We start from the raw sequence: 25,931 nt of genomic DNA on the forward strand, positions 1-25,931 counted from the left end.
TAGCTCCAGCAGTGGACAGAGCCTTGTCCCTGGAGTCAGAAAGACCCAGTTCAAATCTAGGCCTCATATACTTGGCAAGTCATTTAACTGTTAACTTTTTGCCTCAGTTTCCTCAACTGTAAAATTAGCACCTACCTCCTAGAGTGGTGAGGATCACATGAAATTATTTATAATTGAAAAATAGGAGGTGTTTAACAAATACTTATGCCCTGCCCTCTACTTTCTCTTCAAATGTGCTGGAGGCTAAATAAATAATTCATTACCTAGCTGAGTGTGGCTTGGGGGAAAGTGCTGGACTTGGAGTCAAGTACAATTTGACTGATTAAACATAAAACCATTAGGAAGTTACATAACTTGAATCCTGTTTTCCCCATTTTTAAAACAACAGCTGCCTACCTACCTCACGCTGGGGTAGTAAAGCTCCAAAGAGAGGTACCTCATGTATTTCCAAGTGCTACACACCAGTTATTAGAGATCAATCTCTTTGCATTTGGCTAGAGTCTAGCCGCTGGACTAATCCTCCTACTGGGGCATTCGAGGTGGTAGGATCTCATTTGGGAGGTAGAAAGGACCTTAGGAGTTTACCCTCTGATCTTCACAAATGAGGGAACAGGCCCAGCGAAGTTAAGCTGCTTGCTCAAGGTCACCCCAGATATTACATAACTGAGCCAAGATTGGGAACCACCCAAGCTTGCCAGGCCCTGTGCTAAGAGCTTGGGGCTACAAAGAGATGACAGTCCCTGACCTCAAGGAGCTTACAATCGAATAGGGGAAACAACATGAAAACAAATATATACATAGAAAACTACATACAGAATGGATGGGGAAAATTAAAAGAGGGAAAATAACTGGAATTAAGAGGGGTTAAAAATGCCAACTTCCCCAACGCTGGCACTTCCGGGATTCTCTTAGCGCATGAACACCACTTGTGGAAACTTTCAATGCCCCGGGTCACTAAATGAGAAACTGGGGCATGTTAATGGACAGTGCAGTTGTTTAACTTAATACAGCTCGTGACTCGACGAAGTTTAAAATATGCGCAAGCATTTGCTGTCACTTCAAAGGCTCATTTTCCGCCCAAGGAGCTTCCCCCGAGGGGCCCCTCCCGGGATCAGCCTGAAAGAGGCGTCCTTGGACCAAGGGCCGCATCCCGGTTCAAACCTGGAATCGGAGGCGCAGGGTCGGGGAAGGGGCAGACGGCGACAGCGGCAGCTCCGGGGCCGGAGGAGCGGGCCCGGGAGGAAGAGAAACCGGCGGCGGGCCGCGATCTCACGGGCGCGTCGGACAAACACATCCGGGTCACCCGTCCTTGGCCGCCACCCCGCCCCGAGCACTAAGCGAGCGCCCGCCGCGCCCACCCGAGAGAACAAGCGAGCGAGCGAGTGAGCGGAGGGAGAGCGCGGCGGGGCCGGCCCGTGACCGGGGCCGTTCCTGCGGAGGGGACCATGGACTTGATTGTTTTTCAGGCACCGTCCACGGGCCGCCCGTAGGGGTCACGCTGAAGGGGCAGCGGGGGCAGCAAGGAAGGGGGTTTTCAGGGCTGAAGGTGGATACGGGGAGCAGAAAGTGGGGGGGGAAGCTGAGGCGGAGGGAGGAGGGGGGGGGGGAAGCGGGAGGGGAACCGCCCCTGGCCGGGACCCAGATGCCCAGCGGCCCCGGTCCCGCGATCTTCCTAAGTGGCCTGAAGCGGGCAGTCTCAGTCCCGCCCTCAGAGGCTCCCGTGCCCCGGCCAGATAAAACTTTAATTTGCGGCCTCACGTTTTTCTCTAGCTCCTCGCTTCCCCCTCTGATTGATTCCTTTGACTCGCCGTCTTCTGTTAGCTTAGGGGCGGGACTTCCGGTCCCGAAGTTGTGTGGCTTCCGGCGGGAACTAGAAGACCTGATCGTGGACAGTGTTCTGGGCCGCCGGCCGCTTGGGACAAGAAGGTGGAACCCGGTATTCTCTCAGTGACGTCGGCTTCGCCGGCTCAGCACCAGGTTTTGCTTTCTTGGCCTGGGTATCCGGTCATCCCTCCTGGATCGGGTAGTCCAGCTCCCGCCGGAAGTCGTTCAACTGCGGGACAAGAAGTCCCGCCTCTTCCCCGAAGGGAAGACGGTGAGCCGGAGGAGTCAGTCAGAGGGGAGAACAGGAGCGATTCAGCCAGCAAACAGGTAAGTTATTATCTGGCTGGGGCGGGGGGTTGGGGGCGGGGACCGTCCGGCGTCTGGGCTGAGCCCCAGCGGCGGCGTGGGGATCGCGGGCAGGGGCAGCTCGCCGCCAGGATCTCCGCTGGGGCCTTTCGCTCCCTCTTCCTTCCCCCCTCCCTCTCCCTCTTCATCCCTCCCCCTCCCCCCTCCCTCTTCCTCCTCTCCATCTCTCTCTCTCCTCCTCCCCATCTCTCCCTCTCTTCCTTTTTCTCCTCTTCTCTATTCCTCCCCCTGTGGCTTGTCTCGCTTTTCTTTTTACTCCTTCGGTCTTCCTCACCCTTTCTCTCTCCATCCTCCGCCTTTTTTTCTAGGTATTATCCATTCTCCTGAGCCTTGTTCCACCCCCCTCTCCCACTTCCCATCACGGTTGAGTCTGATGGGGATTAATATCTCTCCCTCCCTTCTAACCCTAACCATCTACACGTTCCCTCTGTGCGGGCGCAGGTTCCTGGATTGCAGTGTCTGTCAGCACATAATTTGGGGGGGGGGGTCCTAGTGTGGGACACCATTCCTTCATCCACAGGTACTCACCCACTTCTGCACCTCAGAGAATATGAAGTCTGATTATTACCCTTTATTCTCCTCTGAATAAAGAATTCTGTGTAAGCCTGGAGATTAAAAATTAAAACAAAGGTCTTCAGCTACTGTTTTTTTTCACTAGTCAGCAGCACACACCACCCGCTGTCAGCACTACCACCTGGGCCTTTTTGTGTAAGTGATCTGATGTTGGTGAATGGTTGGTTATTTTACCTACTGCGGCAGGACTGATGACTAGGAACATCACCACAGGAACTGTTATAGCTGCATGCTTACATATCTCTATCTCTCATTAAGGCAACTGGGAGATCTGGTGGCTACCTCAGAATATACTAGCTGTGTGTTGTTTTATATGGTTCCAGCTGATTTCCACTTTCAGACTTTTTAAACTTCTTTTTTGCCATCCTTTTATCATGATATACACTTTGGAGTATTGGGTCTGTAGTCAGTTTCTGTTTTGTCACTGCCCATTTTCCTGGAGGTAGAGTTACACTATCAGAGATGAATCAGTGGGAAAGATTAGCTTATTAGCTTCTAGGCTCAGTCAGTTTCAAGTTTTGGTGGGCAGAACTGTTAATTAGCCCTATGATCAAGTAAGAATGGAATAGACAGTAAGTACTGATTTAACAGTGGCTGAATTTTGTACTCACATGTAGGCCTGATGTAATTTTTTTTTTTGCTACCTTTGTAGCTACCTTAGCTATCTCTTAAGTCAAAGTGGCTCATGTCCCTTTGATCTACTTTCCTGTTGCTCTACAGTGCTGCATGTGCACATGTCAAATGTACCTTAGGGAAACGTTTTTGGATCCTTCACAAAGTTGGCACCAAGATCTCTGTTCAGATGTTCTCCTCTGAATCAATTTATTTTAAGTAGAAGTGATATAAATTGAGAGGGCTAGGAGGAAGTGGAGGTTGAGTAATTCTAGAAAGGGTTAGGGTGGCTAGAAGCTTGGTCATCCTAGTGTTGCCAGGAGTGGTAGGTAGCTTTGTTATTTCAACTTAACACATGGCTGATTTTTGGGTTCCATCTAGGTGCACTGGCTAAATAGCTTCCTTTTATTTCTTTTGGTAGCATGCCCTAGCTAACATTAGGGGATCATAGGTGAAATGATAAGTTTTGATCTGGAAGAAGTATCAGGGCATCATAGAGAAAGTAGCAAGAGGGAAAAGAAGACAGTAAGGGGGAGAATTCCATCTGTGTATTTGGGTGCCTTTTTCCCAACCTAGACATATCTATTAATTGGCCTAGCTTAGCCTCTCCTAGCAACTGTCGATACTTGTCTTGTATTGACAGCTAATTTGTGTTCTCTGCTTAGGCTACTTACAATTGAGACCTAAACCTTCAGGATCTCTAGAATTTTTTACTACACTTCTACCCTTGTCAGCATCTGCTGCTATCAGGAGTGGTGCTGACAATAACTTCTGTCTTTTAACTGATGATATGATTAGTATTGTTGATGGGAAGCAGTAGGTGGATACCTGTTGGTGGTGAATCTCTTAGGGCTTTCATGGGTAATATAGTCTCTGGCTACCACAGGAATTGAGTCTTGAGGAAAGGGTCCTTACAAGCAGAACTTAATAGTAGATACAGTTGTTCTGATGGTAACAGACTTTAAGGGGAGAGATCAGTGCTCTAGAGGGTGGGACTTTCTACCAGCCATTGAGAAAACTCAATTTTAACCCAAGGTTTTACTCTGCTTCCTTTTGGGAGGCTGGAGGAGATGGGACAATTTCAGAATAAGTTAGTTGCATCCTACTACACAGCCTTCTCTTTTTTTCTTTGCTGAGAAAAGTATACCTTAAAAGTATACTTTAAAAAATGTCTTTCAGTATATAAGGCTTTTCCTTCACAGCCGGAGGAGTTGGCGTTGGGGTGTTGTGTGAGCATCATTATTCCTTATTTTTGTAGAGGAGACAACTTAAGTACAGAGGAGTTAAGTGACTTGCCTAAAGTTATAAATGTTAAAATGTATGCTAGTCTAGTCCATTTCATTTCTCTAATAGAATGTAAACTCCTTGAGGGCACAGCCTATTTTTTTTTCCAGTTTTGTCTTTGTATCTCCACTGCCTAGTATGTGCCAGGAATGTAGGTGATTAATAAATGTTGGATTTATTGTTGAGCTATTAAGTATCAGATATGGGATTTGAATCCAGATCTTTTGGCAGTACATCATACCCATTTCCATATCTATTATACCATGCTGTCTCTCTTCTGTGCCCATATTATTATGTTTGAGTTACTTAGTCATTTGTTATCAGAATTGGTTTTCATTTGTTTACTGTCAAGGTTAGAGTCTGTCCATGGGTCTGGTCAGAGTTGTAGAGTCAGATTGGGTTAAGGTTAGTCCTTTTGTCGCAGTAGAGGATGGTTGGTTTGAGTTGGCGTTGATCTATCAGAGTTAAGCTTGAGTTGGTTGGAGTTGGTCTTTTAGTCTAGATCTGTGTAGGTCGTTTTGAGTTAGAATGATCAGACTTGGGTTGGGATTGATTTGACAGGTTGAGGTTCCACCTTCATCAGATTCTGATCTGTAATAGTCTGGGTCAATAGTGACTTGAATTGCTGTTTTCTTCCTCCCTCTCTTTAGTCCCTTGACTTAACTTCTTAGTTCCCTTTCTGGATCTGCTATAGTCATTAGACTGACCAGAGTCAGCTGATGAGTGTTGGATTGGGCACAGAAGAGAAGTCAAGGGAGATTAGTGTGTCCACTAAACAGTATTTTTCTCGACAAGTTTATGAATGGTTTATGTAGACATTTTTTCAGTTACTATAGTACAAATACATAGGGAGGGAAAAGGGAACTTTTTGTGCTCCACAGTGGCCAAAGGGATTTGGCAGATAATTCAATTAACAAGCATTTACTAAAATCTGGGGATACATTGAAAAGGTGAAAACAATCTCTGTCACAAAGGAGCTTACAGTCTAATGGGGGAGACATGTATTTGTATGTATGTATGTGTGTGTGTGTGGACACACACACACACACATACACATATATGTATGAATATGTGTGTAAATGTATGTTTGTATGTGTGCATATATACGTAGACATATACAGGTGTGTGTGTGTGTGTGTGTGTAAAAGTGTAAGCTAGGTGGCACAGAGGATAGAGTGCTAAATCTGGAGTCAGGAAAACCTGAGTTCAAATCTGGCTTCAGACACTAGCTGTGTGATCCAGGGTGAGTCACTTAATCAGTTTCCTCATCTGTAAAATGAACTAGAGAAGGAAATGGCAAAGCACTCCAGTATCTTTGCTAAGCAAACCCCCAAAGGGATTACGAAGCATCAGATATGGCTGAAAAATGACTAAACAACAACTACATATATATATGTATGTATGTATTTAAAAGGGACATACAAAGAAGATACAAGGTAACCTTAAAAAAGAAGGCAGTAGCAGGTGGGGGTGGGAGGACAGGGACTTGGAAAGATCAGTAGACAGTGGTGCTTGATCTGAGTCTTGAAGGAAGCCAGGAATTCTAAGGGTTAGAATGAGGAAGAAGAACATTTCAGGCAGGGAGGACAGCCAATGCAAAGGAAATGGAAGAAGAGATTAAATGCCTTATTCTGAGGAACAGCAAGTAGGCCAACATGGCTTCTTTACAGAACGTGTGGTAGGGAGTAGTGTATAAGAGTATTAGAAAGATAGGAAGGGACCAGTTTGCAAAGAGCTTAAATACCAAACAAAAGAATTTATATTTGATCCTAGGAGTGATAAGGAGCTTTATTTATTGGGGGAAGGTAGGGGTGATGTATTTAGATCTGTGCATGAGGAAAATCACTTTGGTAGCTATGTGGAGGGGAGGGATTGGAGAGGGGAAGGACATGAAGCAAGGAAACCAATTAGGAGGCTTTGTAGTAAGTAGTCCAGGGCAAAGGGCCTGAACTAGGTGGTGGATGTGTGAGTGGAGAAGAGGGGAATGTATTTGAGAGGTGAGATTTTGTGGAGATAGAAAGGTCAGGGTTTGGAAACCAGATACATGTGTAATGAGGAAAGGGAAGAGTAAAGGATAATATTGAAGTTGTGAATCTAGGTCATTGGTCTTCTTCAAGAATGAAGGATCAACAACAACAACAATAGGGAAGTTTGGAGAAGGATTGGGTTTTTTGGGGAGAAGATAATGAGGTGAAGCCAAGCGAGGGCCTTTCGTTGAGATTCACCCTACATGTTGAGGGAGGGAAACCATGAGTGGATCAGACCTGGGAGCAACAACCAGTTTCCTTTGCTTAGGTCACAGAACTATGGAAATTAGTGCCAGATTGAAGTAGAGTCTCTTAGAACAGTAATGTCAAACTACAGGCCACATACGGACTTAGAAAACCACAAATTAACATTTTTCTATTGTATATTTTGTTAACGCATTTCTCAGTTTTTAAAAAAATAAGTTTTTATTAATGTTTTCTGTTTCTCACATCACCATAATTATCCCAAGTATCCCTTCTCTCCACTTTCCAGAGAGCCATCTCAGATGACAAATACTGTTTTTTTAGAGAGAAAAAAATCAGCATAATTGATGAATATGTTGAAAAAGTCTGAAAACATGTGCAATGTGTAACACCCGTGGACCTCCAGCCTCCATGATGGGATGGATTGGGAGTGTCCTTGAATATCTCTTCATTCAAATCCTGCTTGGTCTTTATAATTTTGTTACATTTACTTTTGATTTTTTGATGTGTCATTCTTTCCATTTACATCATTGTAGTTACTGTGTCTATTTTCTTGGCTCTGCTTTCTTTACTCTGCATTACTTCATACAGACCTTTCCATATTTCTCTGTATTCATTGCACATATCATTTCTTACAGCACAGTAATATTCCATTATTTCATGTACCACAACTTGTCTAATCATTCCCCAGTTGCTATGCATCTACTTTGTTTCCAATTCTCAGCTATCACAAGAAGTGTTGGTATAAGCCTCGTTATGTTTTAATTTTGCTTACAGCACTTGGAATGTTTTGTAGGCTTTGAGTTTGACGCCTCTGTCTTAGAGCATGCTGTCAGTGGAGAAAGGTACCTGTTGGCAATTGATGGGAATTCTTTTGCTCTTCAAGCCTACTTCCCTCATGCAGGACTGATGAGCCTCTGTTGGTATTGATAGAAATGTTTTTTATAGGCTGTTAAAACAAAACAAAACGTGTTCCCAGCCTCATAACTTTGTACTACTTTTGGGAGGGAAGGAAGTAGTTTATCTTTTCAAGGGAATTTAAGTGAGGTGAGTTTCAACTTCTTTCAATTGTTAGGGTACAGTTGTTTTTCTCCATGGAAAATAAATTAACCTGAAGTCAAAAGTGACCAAAAACAAATCCATAAACAAGTCTTCCCATGCTCGATGTTAAATATATAAAATACTTTTCTTAACGAACCATGATTTCATTATCGTGGGTACCCAACATCCCTCTTATGCCACTCTGAATTGGGGAGGGAAAAGAAATAAATAAAGGAATAGAGACCAAATTACTCAGTTCAGTTCAACCAATGTTAAGTTTCTAGTACTGTGGTAGCAAAAAAGCCTTCAAGGAGCTTACATTTGACTGGGGGGGATATAATATGTATGCACAGAAGTGAATAAAAATATATGTACAAAGTAATATTGAAGGGTGAGGAAGAGCAGTAACAGCTGTGGAATCAGGAAGGGCCTCTTGGAGGGGACTCTTAGACTGTACTTTAAAGGGAGTACAAGATTTAAAGATCTCAGATATGGCAGGGCAATTTATGTATGCAAAGGCAGGAAGACAGGAAGTGGAATGTCTTGTATGTGGAAAAGATAAGTTGGTACCAGGTTTTGTTGAAGGCCTTTAAATGTCAAACAAGAGTTTGTATTTTTTCCTAGAGGTAATAAGGAAGCATGAAGCTTCTTGAACCAGGAGAGTGTGTGGTGAGACCTGTAATGGAAGCTTGCTGGATTGGATGTCAGAAGATATAATCGGTTTCAAGATTTGACCCTGACTAGCTTTGTGACCTGGAACAGGTTACTACGTACCAGGCTTTAGTTTCCTCAACTGTTTTTATTTTTGTGTTTTTGTGTTTTGTTTTTTTTTTAAAGTCCTTTACTGTTGAGTGAGGGAATTTACAAGCATGAAGAACAAGTTGTGGTAGATTGACCTTATTTTCTTTTTTGACAGATCAGAGGAATATCATGGACAGAATATTCCTCTTTTATTTTTAATTTAATGTTTATTTTTAGTTCCTTTCTCCACTCCCTCCCCCCACTCATTGAGAAAGCAAGAAATATAATATGTACTATACATATGAAGTCATGCAAAACATTTTCACTTAGCCATGGTCTGGGGAAAAAAAAAACAACCAAGAAAAAGAAAAGAAAAAATGTTTTAGTCTGCCCTTTGAGTACATCAGTTCTATATACCTCTCTGGAGTTGTATAGCATTTTATATAATGAGTCCTTTGGAGTTAGATAGATCATTATTTTGATGAGTTACTGAGTCTTTTATACTTGATTATCTTTGCAATATTGCTCTTACTGTGTATATTGTTCTGGTTTTGCTCATTTCACTTTTCATCAGTTCACCCAAGTCTTCCCCAATTTTTCTGAAACCATCCTTTTATCTTATTTTTTACAGCACATTATTCCATGCCATTCACCACTACCCAGTTGATGGACCTTTGCAGAGTTTCCAATTCTTTTCCACCACAAAAAGAGCTGCTATATTTTTGTACATCTGGGTCCTTATTATTTGATCTTCTTTGGACATAGACTTAGTAGGGGTATTGTTGAGTCAAAGGGTATGCATGGTTTTTAAATTGTACTTGAGAATGGCCTGACTAGTTCACAGCTCTACTGATAGTGCACTAATATACCTATTTTCTCACATCCCCTCCAGTTTTTGTCATTTTATCTCATCTTAGCCAGTCTGATAGGTGTGAGGTGGTACCTCAAAGTTGTTTGTATTTCTCTAATTACCAGTGATTTAGGATATTTTTTCATATGATTATTGATATCTTTGATCTTCCTCTGAAAATTGCCTGTTCATATCCTTTGACTATTTATCAATTGGGGAATCACTTCTATTTTTATAAATTTGGCTCAGTTCTCTATGTATTTGAGAAATGAAACCTTTGTTAGAGAAACTTGATATAAAATTTCCCCCCAAGTTTCCTGCTTTTCTTCTAATTTTGGCTGCATTGGTTTTGTTTGTGTAAAAACATTTTAATTTTATGAAATCAGAATTATACATTTTACTTCTAGTGAACCTCTCTATCTTTTCTTTGGTCATGAACTCTTCCCTCATTCATAGGTATTCCTCTTTTTAGAAAAAGTATTTTAGAGAATCTCATAATGTATTTGTAGGTAGGCTGGATGGATGATACTTCAGTTGTTTGGGTTCAGAACTGGGTGACTGGGTGACATAGGATGTCCACTTTTTACTCAGTAAAAGAAAAGCCATCTTCCTATGAATTAGGGCTGTCTGAGAAGTAGAATGGGATACTTTTGCCCTTATTTATATTCCCAGGACTTAGCACAGGACCTGACACGTAGTAAGTGTTTAATAAATGCTTTGTGACTTCAAAAGGTAGCAAGTTCCCCATTACTAGAAGTCTTCAAACAGAGGCTGGATGATCACTTATCTGGATATTATAAAAATAATTCATGCTTTGGACATAGGTTGGATTAGATGATCCCCAAAGTCCCTTCTGAAACTGTAGTTCTATTATTCCATGATTTATCCCTGTAGTCAGCATCACTCCCAGGATAAATATCTTTATAATTCTTCCCTCTTTCTGAATATATATACCACCATCAATCCAGAAGGAATAAATGAACTTTAATCCTGCTAACACCAAAGCTGGTCCCATAACATTGTGAAATTAGTCATGTTTATATTTGGTATCCTCTGTTTTGTCTTCCTGATCTTCTTCTTCCCGTCCACACACACACGCACCCACCCACCCACCTACCACTAAAGCATCTCCTCCCAATTTTTAAAAATTTATTTTATAGAAATATGTATAGAATAATTTCACATGTATAGAATAATTTTACATACACGCGTGCACGCACGCGCGCACACACACAGAGTTTTTGAGATGTAGCAAATGATGCCTAGGAAAAGAGAAATGATCTTCCAAAGGTCACACAGTTAGTAAATGGCAGACCCAAACTTAAACCCAGTTTTTCTGACTTCCAAGGCCAATGACCTGTCACATCATGCTGCCTCCAATAAAAGACATATAATAATTGTAATAATAATAATAATAGCAGCTGGTCTTTATATAGCACTTCAAAGTTTGCAGATCACTTTATGAACATTATCTCATTTTATTCTCACAATAACCCTAGGAGGTAGGAGCTATTATCATCCCCATTTTACAGATGAGGAAACTGAAGTAAAGGTTAAGCAACTTGTCCAGTGTCACACAGCTAGTAAGTGTCTGAACTCAGATCATCCTGACTTCAGGTCCAATAGTCTGTCCACTGTACTTCTAACTGCTTCTAATAAATTGTCCAGTGTTCTATTCTCTTGTGCCATTTTGCCTCACATAAATGTCAAGACTGAGATTTGAACTCAGATGTACTTGATGTCAAGTCCAATATTCTTATTTCCAGTGCCACCCTGCCGTAAGTATGGAGGTGACATTTGAATCCAGGTATTCATGATGTCAACTTGAGCACACTTTGCCCATTCTGTGTTTCTTTTGCGTGGCTCCAGGGAGGAAGATTTTTTTTTAGTTCAACATAATCATCTTAATTGCAGCTATCCAAAAATGGAATGGCATGTCTCAGGGAATAGTGAATTTCCTAGAAGTGTTGTAAGTGGAGGCTAGGTGACTACTTGACAAGAGTGTGGAAAGTGGAACACATGACTTGTTTCAGATGACCTTTGAAGTCCCTTTCCACTTATTTTTTTTTTTTATGATTAAGAGTGGTACAGATAAAGGGGCCCTGGATTTGAAGTCAGCACTGGAATTGAATCCTGGTTCTGCTGCTTTTTGCCTGTATGAGTTTTGGCATGTCACATAGACTTCCTGGGCCTCAGTTTCTTCATCTGTAAAATATGTAGATGATCTCTGAACTATCTTCTCACCCTTAATCTGTGATTCTGTGATGCTATTGTTTGAGGACCTTAGTGGAAAAAAGTAGTAATGTTGAGTAAACAGACATTTATTAAGTGCTACTTAGGTGCTAGGTCCTGGACTGAGTGCTGGGGTGGCAAAGAAGCATGAAAATCATCCTTCAAAGATTGCAAAATCTCATGGATAGAAATAATACGTTTTCATTTTGACTTTGTGCAGGATCTTTAGGGTGCTAGTTGGGGAAGGGGTGGGGGAAGATAAAAAATAGAAATGAAAGAACAATTCTGTTTTTAGCTTCATTCTCAGCAGTTTTGGTAGTTGGAAGAGACACTGGCCAGCAGCTCCTCCTGATTCTAGTACATGAGACTGTCACAGGTTCCAACATTGTAGAAATAAAAATTTCTTATAACATTCTTCTTTCCCTCCCAGTCTTTCCCTCTTCCTCCTTCTCTACCCGCATCCCCCCACCCCACGCCCTTTCCCTTTTGCCTCTGGAAGTCTCCAAGTATAGTTATTGAGTGGAATTTAGTGTTTTGAGATTAAAATAGCATCCCAATTATCTGATGACCAGATTTCCAGTAATCTCGATCTTGAACAAAGTTGAGACTTTAGGAATAGGTAAGTAAGGTCTCTGGATTGTGGGAATAGTTTTTGAAGGTTCTATGCGTTCAAGCTTGTGCTTTTACTTTGTAGAAGAGATTCTCAGGCTTTCATTCAGAATTTAGTAATTTTTAATTTATGTAGTTATAATAGCTATCTATGGTGTTCTGAGTTCTTAGACAACATATAGCAGAGCAGAAGTGACAGATTTTTACTCAACGTAAGGAAAAACTTCCTAACAGTTGTTTAAAAATGAAATGGGTTACTTTGGGGTGTTGCAGATTCTGTATCTGGAGGCATTCAAAGTTAAGTACATCAGGGAAGTTGCATCACCAAGAGTAGGCCTGCACAACTTTTGCTTATGGCTCTTTGGCCGCTTGCTGGATGCTAAAGGATTTTGGGTGGTCATTGAAAAATGTGAAAAATGTAGAGGAAAACATCCTTTGGGTGTAGAAGAGATCCTTTGGCCACGCTAAAAGCGAACCAAGGGCCGTGTGGGCCTGAGGTTGTGCAGGCCTGACCTAGAGGTTGGGTTAGAAGGTCCGTTCTGGTTCATTGATATCAGAGGTGATTGCTGACAGCAAAAGCAGGAGAAGATACAGAAAAGATACTGCATTTTCATAGCCTAGCCTGATTTTGGATGATTATAATTAATGATGATTGAGTTTCCTAGAAAAGGTTAAATTAGATTAAGTAGACTCAGTTTTAGAAAGTGGGCTGTGTAGTGAGCCAGGACTCCTGTTAGTTTGCTATTTTCAGTTGTGTTTGACTCTTCATGATCTCATTTGGGGTTTTCTTGGCAAAGATACTGGAGTGGCTTGCCATTTCCTTCTCCAGCTCATTTTACAGATGAGGAAACTGAAGCAAACAAGGGTTATGTGACTGTTCTAGGGTCACACAGCTATTTAGTGTCTGAGGCCAGATTTTTTTTTTCTTTTTTTTCCGGCTAGGCAGTGGCGTTCAGTGACTTGCCCAGGGTCACACAGGCTAGTAAGTGCCAGGTGTCTGAGGTCGGATTTGAACTCAGGTCTTCCTGAATCCAGGGCTGGTGCTCTATCCCCTGGGCCACCTAGCTGCCTCCCTGAGGCCAGTTTTGAACTGGAGATGAATATTCCTGACTCCAGGCCTGGCACTCTATCCACTATACCACCTAGCTATCCTCCAGTACCCCTAACCCAGGTCTTCTGATTTGAAGCCAAGTAATCTTTCTACTGTACTCTGCTTCCTCTTAATTTAGAAACTGATGAAAGTTAAAACATAGAGGAAACTTTTAGTTTGTGTGTGACATAAGTAAGTACATATTCTTCAAATTCCTGGGTGCAGGTGTATCAGCATGGAACACTAGAAAGAGTACAGTATTGGGTATTAGATGACCCAAATCTAAATTTCTGAGCTCTGCCACCTTATTGTATGACCTTAAGCAACCTTTTTGGGCTATAATCCATTAAAAAAAAGAAGAGTCATATTAGATGTCTCTTAAGGCCCCTTTTAGCTTTCAAGGCTATCACCTTGTGAGGTTTTGTGATAGAATTATTCATGCAAATCTTTTATCAGTATTCAGAAGACAAATATGTAGGTAACTTGCCTTTGTTACTATTTGGTCTTGACTTCAGTGGCAGGAGATAACTGGGATTTCAATTAAGGCTATAAATGTGATTGTTGTTTTTTTTCTTCTGGTTTGTGACAGTCTTGATAGATAAAAGCAATTTGGACATTATATATAGTTACACCTTTGTTAGGCATTCTAAAAAAACTCTGTTAACCAATGCTTCCTACACCTGATGAATAAAATGAATCTTTGTTATTATAATTATCCTGTGGCACTGCAATATTTAAATACCAACTGAATTACCATGGATTAACTCATGTTCAACAGTTTTCCTATGCATTATGCTGAAGTCTTAATTCTTTGAGAAATAATGTTCCAGTGTGGTATACATATGGTAAGCAGTCATTAAATGAAATATTTTATTAACCAGAGCAACTCATTCCCCCAGCATGATGGATAACTATTTTTTGGATGATAGAATATACTGTCTGTGGCAAAAAGCTCAAATAGGTTAATGTCTATAAACACTGAGAAACAATTGCATGTTTAACTATAAAATCCTTTCTTTAGTCATAATAATAAATGTAACATTTTACACTTTAAAAATTGCTTCTACACCTCATTTGATCTTAAGGGTATGATAAGAATCCCCATGTTGCAGATGTGCATATTGAGGATCAGCGTAAATTATTTACCCAATTTCATACAACTAGTTTGAGTAGCAGGAGGCAGGACTAGAGCCCAGGCATTTTGACCTCTCACATCTGCCTTTGTATTGTCAAAGATAGTAATTTGTTATGTTAAGTAAAAACCTGTAACAAATTATAATTTTGGTCATGCTGAATAAGCTAGTATATCACTAATAGAAGACCAAAATTCACATACACATCTGAGAAATAAAGGACAAGATATAAACTGAGCTTGTTTTTTAAGAGCCTTCAGTCTCTCTCCAACTCAGTTTTCCATTCTTTAGGTTACTTTCCTCCTATCTACTCTTTCATCCAAATTGGAGTTTTAGTGCTTCCCTGAACTCGACATTCCATTTCTTACCTTTGTGCATTTGTATAAGCTGTTCCTTGTGTCCAGAATGTATTCCTTCTCCTCATCTCTGCCTCTCAGAAGCCATCTTTTTATTCAAGTTTTTTTTTCAATTAGTTCATGTTATCCTAACTATACTTTCTCTGAATTTGGGTCAGTCACAACCTCCTCTGTGAAGTCTTATTCTGATACTCTCAGTTGTTTAATGATCTCTCTCAGATTACTTTGTATTTACTTAATGTGCATACATGCTGTATCCTATCCTCACATTCCCAGTAGAATGTAAGCTCCTAGAGGGCAGGGACTACTTTTTTTGTCGGCAGGGATTTTTTTTTGTCTTTGTTTCTCCAGTGCCTTGTACACAGTAAACATTTAATAAATCTTTAAGTTGAATTGAATGGGTCTTGTTCTCATGGAGCCAATGGTCCATTGTGGGGGGAAGGAGGTAGTATTGAGACATATGTGCAAATATGCAAGAATATACAGTAATTACAGTGCTGAATAAGATATAGCAACATAAGCACACAATTTTAAAAAATCATAAAAGGGCTCAGAATAAATTAAGAGATTTTGAATTTCATGCTCAACATATCTTCACCTTGATCAGCTGTGAAGGTACTAGAAGATGAAACCACTTACTGAAAAAATGAAAGCAGTTTAATTTACCTCATCATATGCCTAGGACACCATCAAATCCTTCCCTACTTGTTTAACTCCAGTAATTATTAATGTTGATTGTCATTGTATTCTTTCCAGGCAAGAACCAATCCTCTGGTTCAAGGTTATCCAACAAGGACTTGGGTTCATTGAAAATATGGATGCTTCTAAAGATGTGGAAAACTTAGTGCCAACATGTCACTAGGCTTGGCTGATCAAGTCCCAGATCAGATCTGTAGAATTATAAAGATTATTTCCCCAAAGTTAACTTCAGATTCTGGTATACCACTGCATCACCAATTAGAGAAGGAAAGAAGGCAGTGGAGTAGGAGAAAAGACAGATATTTTGAGCTATATTTCTCTAAGATTATTCTCTGCACACATTCTTGTACCATATTTACAACAGTATGAATAAATGCCAGAGCTTTACTTTCTAACTCCAAACGTTGTAAGTATATTCAAATCAGTCAAAATTCAGCTAATCTTATAAGTCAGTTGACCTGAGGATGTAGAAGAAAAAGCTATCTCCTTGAAGAAATAGCCATAACTAACTTAGATTAGACATTAGGAAACACTTCCTGTTGTGATTATCAGATAACGGAATGAGTATTCATATATTTCAGTGTTCATACCAGTTAGGGCAGGTGTAGAGGTGTCTTCTCTAATGATTTTTTTTTTTGGGCAAATGGGGTTAAGTGACTTGCCCAGAGTCACATAGCTAGTAAGTGTCAAGTGTTTGGTCTGAGGCTGGACTTGAACTCAGGTCCTCCTGACTTCAGGGCTGGTGCTCCATCCACTGCGCCACCTAGCTGCCCCTAATGATTTCTATGGAGGTATAACCATCCTTCTGGTCATCTAGTTTTATAATCTGAGATTTCTTTCATCCTCTTTTTTATCTTCCATAGCCAATCTGTTGCCAGGTATTGTTGATTCTAGCATCACATCATTTCCACTATCCTTTACCTTTTCCAGTCATCATTTCTCACTTGGGCTATTGCAATAGCCTTCTAGTCTTTTTCCTCATCCACTATTTCACACAGTTGCCAATGAATATTAAATTGATTAATTATAGAATTTTATAGTATGTTTATTAATGGCCATTTAGTCCAATCTATAAAGAATCCCTTCTACAATATACTTGTAAAGTCTAGCCTCTACTTTAAAACTTCTAGTGAGGTGGAACTAACCATCTTTCTTCTTAGGAACAGTTCTGATTTTTATAATTTTTTTTTCTTGACATCCTGTCTAATTTTGTTTGCAACAAGTCTGAAGTCTTTTCCGTATAACAACCCTTTAAATATTTGAAGACAGCCATTTCATTCTCCTTGTCTTTTTTTTTTTTTGCTTTTGTTTTGTTTTGTTTTTGGGCAGTTGGGGTTAAGTGACTTGCCCAAGGTCACACAGCTAGTAAGTGTCAAGTGTTTGGTCTGAGGCTGGATTTGAACTCAGGTTCTCCTGACTTCAGGGCTGGTGCTCTATCCACTGTGCCACCTAGCTGCCCCCCTCCTTGTCTTTTCTTTAGATAATATTTAGATATCACCAGTTATTTTTTCTTTTTTTTTTATTAATTTATTTTGATTTATTAGTAATCATTTCCATAAGCTTTTGAGTTTTAAATTTTTTCCCCCTCCCTCACCACCTCCCTTCCCAAGATGGCATACAATCTGATATAGGCTATACATGTATATTCCTATTAAACATATTTTCACATTAGTCATGTTGTAAGGAAGAATTAGAACTAATAGAAGGAACCACAAGAAAGAGGACACAAAACAAAACAGAAGGAAAAAAAGAGCAAATAGCATGCTTTGATCTGCATTCAAACTTCAAAGTTCTTTCTTTGGATGTGGATAGCATTTTCTGTTGTGAGACTTTTGAGATGTCTTAAATCCTTGCATTGCTGAGAAGGGCTAAGTCTATCAAAGTCAGTCATCGCACAAAGTGGTTGTTACTGTGTACAACATTCTCCTGGTTCTACTCACTTCAGTCAGCATCAGTCCATACAAGTCTTTTCCAGGTTTTTCTGATGTCTGTCTGCTCATCATTTCTTATAGCACAATAGTATTTCATTACATTCATATACCACAACTTACTCAGCCATTCCCCAGTTGATGGGTATCCCCTCAGTTTCTAATTCTTTGCCTCCACAAAAAAGACCTGCTACAAATATTTTTGTACATATGGGTCCTTTTCCCATTTTTATGATCTCTTTGGGATACAGTCCTAGAAGTGCTATTGCTGGGTTAAAGGGTATGCACATTTTTATAGCCCTTTGGGCATAGTGCCAAATTGCTCGCCAAAATGGTTGGATCATTTCACAACTCCACCAACAAGGCATTAGTGCCAGTTATTTCTAATAATTCTCCTTTGACATGAACTTGAGACATTTCACTGTACTATTTGCCTTCCTGGGTGCTTTTTAGCTTATCAATAGTCTTAAACTGTGGAGCCCAGAACCAAACATGGTATTCCAGATCTGATCTGACTAGAGCAAAGTACAAGAATTTTCATTTCCCTTTTGGAAGCTATGAGGCCTAAGAGCACAGTTAGCTTGAATTTGCCATCCACTAAAATTCTCAGATTTTTTTTCAGAGAAATTGCTGTCTTAAACTTTTGTCTCCAATCTTGTACTTGTGAGGCCAGTTTTTTGAACTGAAGTTCAAGATTTTATTTGCTCCTATTTAAACTTCATCTTATTTTTAAGCTTAACTTCTAGCCTGTTGAAAGATATTTGGATCCTGATTCTTCTACCTATTGTGTTAGCTGTTCTTCCTAGCTTACCTCTTAGATTACCAAAAAAATTGAGGCTATATGACTTGACTGCTATTTTCTCCCATTTTCTTTATTTCAAAAACCTGAATATCATCTCCCCCTAACCCTTTCTGCTGGTCTCTGACCCAGGACAGGTGACTCTTTTCCTTAGCCAAGGTCAGCGCCTCTGTAGTGTGTATTTAATCCCATCCCCTGCCATCTTTTTCATTTGATTGCATCTGAAATCATTCCCTGTCCTCCTGAATCTTCAACTTTTCCCTAGCAATGCATTCCTTTTCTATTGCTTCAAATATGCTTGTCTCCTCCAACTTTGGTAAAATTTCGTTAGACTCTACCATCTCCCCAAGCTATTGCCTTATATCCCTCCTCCCTTTCTGAGCTAAACTGCTTGAAAAAGATGTCTACACTGTATCTTTCTCCTTTTACCCACTCCTCAGTCTTTTGGAATCTGGTGTCTGATAGCATCACTCAACTAAAATGCTTTCTTGGCTCAGTTCTAATCCTCACCTATCTGCTACTTTTGATGCTCTTGAATGAATACTCTCTTCTCCTGGATACTCTCTCCTTTGTGGTTTTTCATAACACTGCTCTCTTATGGTTCATTTCCTGCCTGTCTACTCAGTCTCCTCTCCTGGCTCATTATGTGTATTATTCCTCTTATCTGTTGGTCTTCCCCAAGGTTCTATTCCTAGGCCCCTTTCTCTTCTACATTTGCTTTCTTGGTAACTTCTTGTGCTCTCATGAGTTTATTACTTCTATGCAGATGATGCTCAGATCAATACAAATACCCTCTCTCTCTCCTGAGCTTCAGTCCCAGATTACTAGATATTTATTGGACATTTCCAGCAGGATGTCCCAGAAATATATTAAACACAACATGCCTAAAATCTTTCCCCTTAGGCTTACCCCCCTTTAAATAGCTCTATTTCTGTCAAAGGCACTACTATCCTTACAGTGTCCTTGGTTTGTAATCTAGATTCCTCACTCTTTCTCAACCCACATATCTAATCAGTTGTTAAATCTTGTCATTTCTGCATTTTGACCTCTTCTTTCCATTCCCATAGCCATGACTTTAGTTTAGGCCTTTAGTTTAGGCTACAACATCTCTTATTTAGATTATTGGAACAGCCTCTTAATTGGTCTCCCTGCCTCAAGTCTCTCATCATACCATTCTATCTTTCATGCTTTTGCCAAAATAATTTTTCTAAAGGGCAAATCTGACTGTGTAACTCTACTACTCAGTTGACCTAATTGACTTCTTAATGCCTTCTTATTGAATTCTTTTCTGTAGCTTTTAAAGCCCTATATAATCTGATTCTAACAGATCTTTCCAACTTCATTGGACATTTTTCTCCCTACTGCACTTTGTGATTCAGCCAAACTGGCCTTCTCTCTGTTACTCGCATGTGACACTCTATCTCCCATCTCCAAGACTTTGGATAGCCATGCCTCATGTCTGGAATGCATTCTCTCTACTTTTCTGCCAAACAGAGTCTCTCTTTCTTCCTTTGAGATATAACTCAGGCATCATTTTTTGTATGAAATCTTTCCTGATTGCCCCCAATTGCTTGTACCCTCCCTTCTAGACTTTCTTGCTTTTAACTGCTTTGTATATTACTTTTTATTTGTCCTACTTATGTTTTCATATATCCTTTTCTCCTCCATTAGAATGTGAGCCCATTGGGAGTAGGGATCATTTCATTCTTTGTACTTGCATCCCTAGTGCCTGGTAAATAGTAATAGGCACATACTTGTTGATTGATTAATCTGAATATTTGATAAGCATCCCATCCATGCTTTTATCCAAGTGATTTGTAACAATGGTAAATAGCTAAGAGACTTGAACAAATCTCTGCGACATTCCATAGGTCACCTTCTTCCAAGTTGATATCAAAACATTGAATCAGGTCTTTCAACCAGTTCTGAATCCATCTGATTGTGTTATTGTTTTGTCCACATTTCTTTTCCACAAAAATGGCATGAGTTAATTTGTAAAATGCTTAGATTAAATCTAGGTAAACTATGTATCTGTCTATACTCCAATGACAAGTTTTTTTTTATTCTTTCTATTTATTATCATCATCTAAGGGCTTTCTGCCATGTGACTTACCTCTGGGTTCTGGATTTCCTAACAGTTTTGAAACTTCTCAATATACAGTGCAATGCCCCATTCTCTCTAATGTCCTTTACATATCTTATTTCTTTTGAGTAAGCTATACCTACCCAGAGCTTCATGTCATGTGTGTTGTAACTTACCAGCTCTCATTGGTACATGAAGTGCCAACTTGATTGCTTATATTAAGGTATGTACTTCATCTTGCTCATTGCTGAACTTTATGCTTTTTTATTTAGACTTTGAAGCCATGGGTTTTTCTGCTGATTCTCTTCTTGGATTTTGTCTTCTGAGTATCTCAATTGCTATTTTCCCCTCCGCTTAAGCTACTTTTTGCAGTCTTCAAACTTTTTTGATTACAGGCTTGAACAATGAGTAAAAAAATTTTGAGCATGCAAATATATATATGTATTTACTTACAATAGACACATACTTATTTAAGTTATATACAGGTGGTATTGTATAAAGGTGAAATATTTTGAGAATAACATTTTATTAATGATAGAAAAGTCTTTTTACTCTTCAGAATACTATTAATAAAGATATTTTTAGTGAAAGCAATATAATTGAATATGTATCAATATTTTTGAGAAACTTGTTTTAACTCTTTGTGAGGCAACAATTTGAAGATCTAGTTTTAAGCTGGGCTTTTTTGTTTTTTTTTTTTGACACTTGATTTTAATGTCTGTCACAGCTAAATACACTGGAAACATACCAAATGAAATAAGTTGACTATGTCTATCTAAATCATGGTACTCATTTTTCAATTCCATCCACTAGTTATTTTTGATTCAGATTTAGCTGGTAAATTTCTGTCTTCTCTGTCACTTATTGGAAGGTGTTGCATTTTTATATTTTTTAACAAATGGGTTAAAAATCCTTCATCTGAGAGGGTTTTCAACAGTTGATTGAAAATGAATCCCATAGAACTGATCCAACTATTCTGGAGAGCAATTTGGAACTATGCCCAAAGGCCTATAAAAATGTGCATACCCTTTGACCCAGCAATGCCACTTCTAGGTCTGTATCCCAAAGAGATCATAAAAATGGGAAAAGGACCCACATGTACAAAAATATTTGTAACAGTTCTTTTTGTGGTGGCAAAGAATTGGAAATTGAGGGGATGCCCATCAATTGGGAATGGCTGAATAAGTTGTGGTATATGAGTGTAATGGAATACTATTGTGCTATAAGAAATGATGAGCAGGCACACTTCAGAAAAACCTGGAAAGACTTATATGAACTTATGCATGGAATGAGAAGTACTAGGAGATCGTTGTACACAGTAACAGCCACATTGTGCGATGACTGAGTTTGATAGACTTCTCTCTTCTCAGCAATGCAAGGATCTAAGACAACTCCAAAAGATTCATGATGGAAAGTGCTATCCATATCCAGAGAAAGAACTGTGGAGTCTGAATGCAGATGAAAACATAATATTTGCTCTCCTTTTCTTTTGTTTTGTTTTATTTCTTCTTTCTTGTGGTTCCTCCCATTAGTTCTAATTCTTCTTTACATCATGACTAAATATGAATGCTTAAGCATCATGCTTAATATGAATGTATAAGTAGAACCTATATCAGATTGCATGCCATCTTGGGAAGAGGGGAGGAGAGGGGAGGGGAGAAAATTTAAAACTTAAAATCTTATGGAAGTGAATGTTGAAAATGAAAAAGATAAATTAATTATAAAATGACAAAAAAATGAACACCCTATTAGCTTAGAATCTTTCTTGAACACTAGTAGGACATAACCAGTATAGGCTATGAGATCATGTATTATGTTCATTCTTCTAAACTATAAAATAATCTGGAAACTGCCTTTAGATTTCCCAAATTCATTCTTCTTCTTTCATGTGATACCGAAGGTTCTAATCTTCCAATAGTCAGTGCCCTGGCAATTATTTTGCACTTCAGGTAAGCATTGGCAACCCTGAAAAATTTGGATGTAGGTGAAAGTTAGAGCATTGGATTATTGATTTTAAAATAGAAATTTGTAGTGGATTCTTAGAGGAAGATGAGACTTAAGAAGCTAACTTGTCCAATCTGAACCTGAACCTGAGGAATCTCTTTGACAACATTCCAAACAAGGGATCATCCAGTTTCTACTTGCAGACCTCCAGCGAGGTAGGACCCGCTCCCTCCCAATGTAGCATATTCCATTTTTGGACAGTTGTTTGTTAGGAAGTTTTTCCATATGTGAAGGCTAAATTTGCTTCTGCAACATCCTTCCAGTGGGGCAGACGACATAACCCTATGGGGACTGGTAGACCAAGTGTTACCCTTCTATGTGATAGTCTTACCAGTGAGATCACAGATCTACATCTGGAAGAGACCTCAGAAGACATCTAGTTCAACCTTACATTTCCAATAAAGAAAATGAGAACCTTGGAAGTGAAATGACTTGCCTGAGGATGCACAGATAAGCAGTCATCTGAACTCAAGTCCTCTGATCCCAGAGACAAGGTTCTTTTCCCTCAAATGTGCAAGACGACTGTTATGATTCCCTTTAGTTACCTTTCCTCTAGAACAAATATCTTCAGTTCCTTGAACTGAACCTTGAACTGAGACAGGTTCTCTCTTTTTCTCACCATTCTTGTCATCCTTTCCTGGGTGCTCACTAGCTTGTCTGTGTTCTTCCTAAAATGTGCCCAGGACTAATAAAGGTATGCTCTGACCACAGCTGCTGTAATGAGAGCTATTCTTTCCCTTGCCTTGGACCCTCTTCATGAAGTTCACACTATAGACTGCCGCATCACACCGACTCTAGAGTACACGGAAATCCTCCGATCTTTTTCAAAGGAACTGTAGCTTAGCCATAGCTCCTATACTTGTGGAGTTCATTGTTTTAAAGCAGGCGTAAAACTTTACATTTATCTTTAAATTTTATCTTGTTCAATGCAGCTCTTCTAGCTTGTTGATGTTTTTGGATCACAACTCTTTCAACATGTTAGCTGTGCCTCCTAGCTTCATGTCATCTCAAGATTTGACATGTATTCAGTGCAAGTTATTGATAAAATATTGGACTTCACAGCATCTTGAATATATGTTTGGGGCATTCTAATAGAGATTTGTTTCCAAGTTGACAGTGACTCATTAATGTCTGCTCTTTGGTCCAGTCATTCAACCAGTATCCAATGTTGAATCTGTGTTCTAGATTCGTACAGTTTCATACAGGAAAGATGAAAGGATAATAGCATTTGACCTCTGAAGTACCTTCTAGCTCTTACATCCTTGGATTCTAAGGTATCCAAGGAACAGAAATAATGGAAAATTTGTGGAAAAGGTAAGCCTTTCTTGTTTATTTGAAATAATAGTCCCACCAAGAAGTTTTAGAGTTCGGAGGAACTTAGTGGTTACCTACTACAGTTTCCTTATTTCATAGCTAGGGAAACTGAGATCCAGAAAAGTTTATTGGTTTGTGTAGGGTGAGAGAACTGGTAAATGGTAGAACTGGAAATCTATTAAATAAAATGCTTTGAATTCTTTGAGTTCTGGCATATTTACATAACTGCAGTTAAGGAAATCTTGATTTTTATAAGACTAAGCTAGTTTTGTTTTGAATCCAGTGCTAATGTAATACCCCATTCTAAGATTGCATCACGTGTTTTATATATGTTATCTTCATGATCCTTCATACTTCCTCTTTTTGGGGGGATGGAATAAAATGTTATTAGTCCAACACGAAGAAGTATAGAATTGCAGTTCTGAACTTAAGGGGAGATAGTTACCCACGATCACAAACTGTTGTTATACTCAGTTCCCCACTCTCACCCCCCATGTCCAATATGTTGACGAGTCCTCTTGATTCTGCCTTTATATATCTCCAGCATATGTCATCTTCTCTGCTCTGCCACTCACCACCCTGATGCAGGCCCTCATCTCTTCATGGCTGGACTATTGCAGTAGCTTGCTGATTGGTCTCCTTACTTAGGTCTCTCCATTCTACCTCAGCTGTCAAATGATTTTTTAAAAAATTAATTAATTTATTTTTAGTTTTCTACATTCACTTCCACAAGATTTTGAGTTCCAAATTTCCTCCCCATCTCATCCTTCCCCTTACCCCAAGATGGCATGCATTCTGAATATACCTCCTAATCTGCCCTCCCTTCCATCTCTCCCCCCCCTTCTTTTATCAAATTGGTTTTCTTAAAGCACAAATCTTGACTATATCTCTCCCCTGTTCAATAAACTCTTTCCCTTCTACCCCCTCCTCCCAGATGAAAATGAAAGAAAAACAAAACTTCTGTCATAAACATGTATAGCCAAGCAAACCAAATTTCAAATTGGCCATGTCCAAAAATATATATGTTCTGTTTTGCATTATGAATCTTTCACCTCTCTGTCAAAAGATGGATAGAATGTTTCATAATTAGTCCTCTGAAATTGTGATTGTTAATTACACTTATCAGGATTCCTAATTCTTTCATAGTTGTTTGTCTTTACCAGTTGTTGTTATAGTATAAATTGTTCTGGTTCTGCTTACCTCATTCTCAATCAGTTCGTACAAGTCATCACAGGTTTATCTGAAACCATCACCTTATCACTTCTTGCAGTATAGTAGTTTCCCATTATATTCATATACTCTAACTTGTTTAGCTATTTTCCAGTTTATGGACATCCCTTTAGATTGCCATCCTTTGCTACCTCAAAAAGAGTTATAAAAATTGTTGTATATTCTTGGAGTTTGTTTTGCCATTTAGGACTAATCCCTTTCTTATAGTCTATAGCCCTTTTATTTCTCCCTTTTTCCTTCTTCCTTCTCTCCTTTCCCTTTTATTTCTCTGTTGAGTGAAATGTATTTCTCTACCCAATGATATGTAAGCGTTTATGTGTATTTTTCCCTCCTTTGACCAGTTCAGATGAGAGTTGAAATGTGTTTTTTTTTTGGTTAGGCAATGGGGTTAAGTGACTTGCCCAGGGTCACACAGCTAGTAAGTGTTATGTGTCTGAGGCTGGATTTGAACACAGGTTCTCCTGAATCCAGGGCTGGTGCTCTATCCATTGTGTTACCTAGCTGCTTCGAGAGTTCAAATGTTAGTAGTTCTTTCCTACCACCTCCTTGTTTGTATAGCTGTCTATTTTTGCATCCTGATTATGTGAGATAATTTTCTATAACTTTTCCTTTCCCTCTCCCTAGTACATTTCTCTTCCCCTCTCTTTCCAGTTTTTCTCACGAAACTACTCTAAGGACTTCTCGAGTTAGGCTTCCTCAATGACCCCTGGTGATAGATTTCAGAGGGGACACATATCATCTCCCCATATTAAATTGTAAGAATTATATCCTTATTTAGTCAAAGTTTCCACAGAGTTCTGGTCTTTTCATCAGGAATACTTGCAAGTGCTTTATTTCATTAATAGTCTATTTTTTCCCTTCTAGATTATACTGTCTCGGGTAAGTAATTATTGGCTGTAAGCCATATCCATTGCCTTCTGGAATATGGTATT

General features: G+C 39.5%; 1 protein-coding gene across 1 annotated transcript in view; it reads left to right on the forward strand.

Moving 5' to 3' along the window:
- The first annotated feature begins 1,652 nt into the window (after positions 1-1,652).
- ZNF407 (zinc finger protein 407) overlaps positions 1,653-25,931 on the forward strand; it is a 601,429-nt gene continuing 577,150 nt past the window's right edge. Inside the window, exon 1 of the mRNA XM_027852399.1 lies at positions 1,653-2,151. The gene's annotated coding sequence lies outside the window, so the exon portion shown is untranslated. The remainder of the gene's footprint in view (positions 2,152-25,931) is intronic.

The sequence above is a fragment of the Vombatus ursinus genome, unplaced genomic scaffold, assembly GCF_900497805.2.
Source record: "Vombatus ursinus unplaced genomic scaffold, bare-nosed wombat genome assembly UNPS02009573.1, whole genome shotgun sequence".
In the NCBI taxonomy this organism is placed as follows: domain Eukaryota; kingdom Metazoa; phylum Chordata; class Mammalia; order Diprotodontia; family Vombatidae; genus Vombatus; species Vombatus ursinus.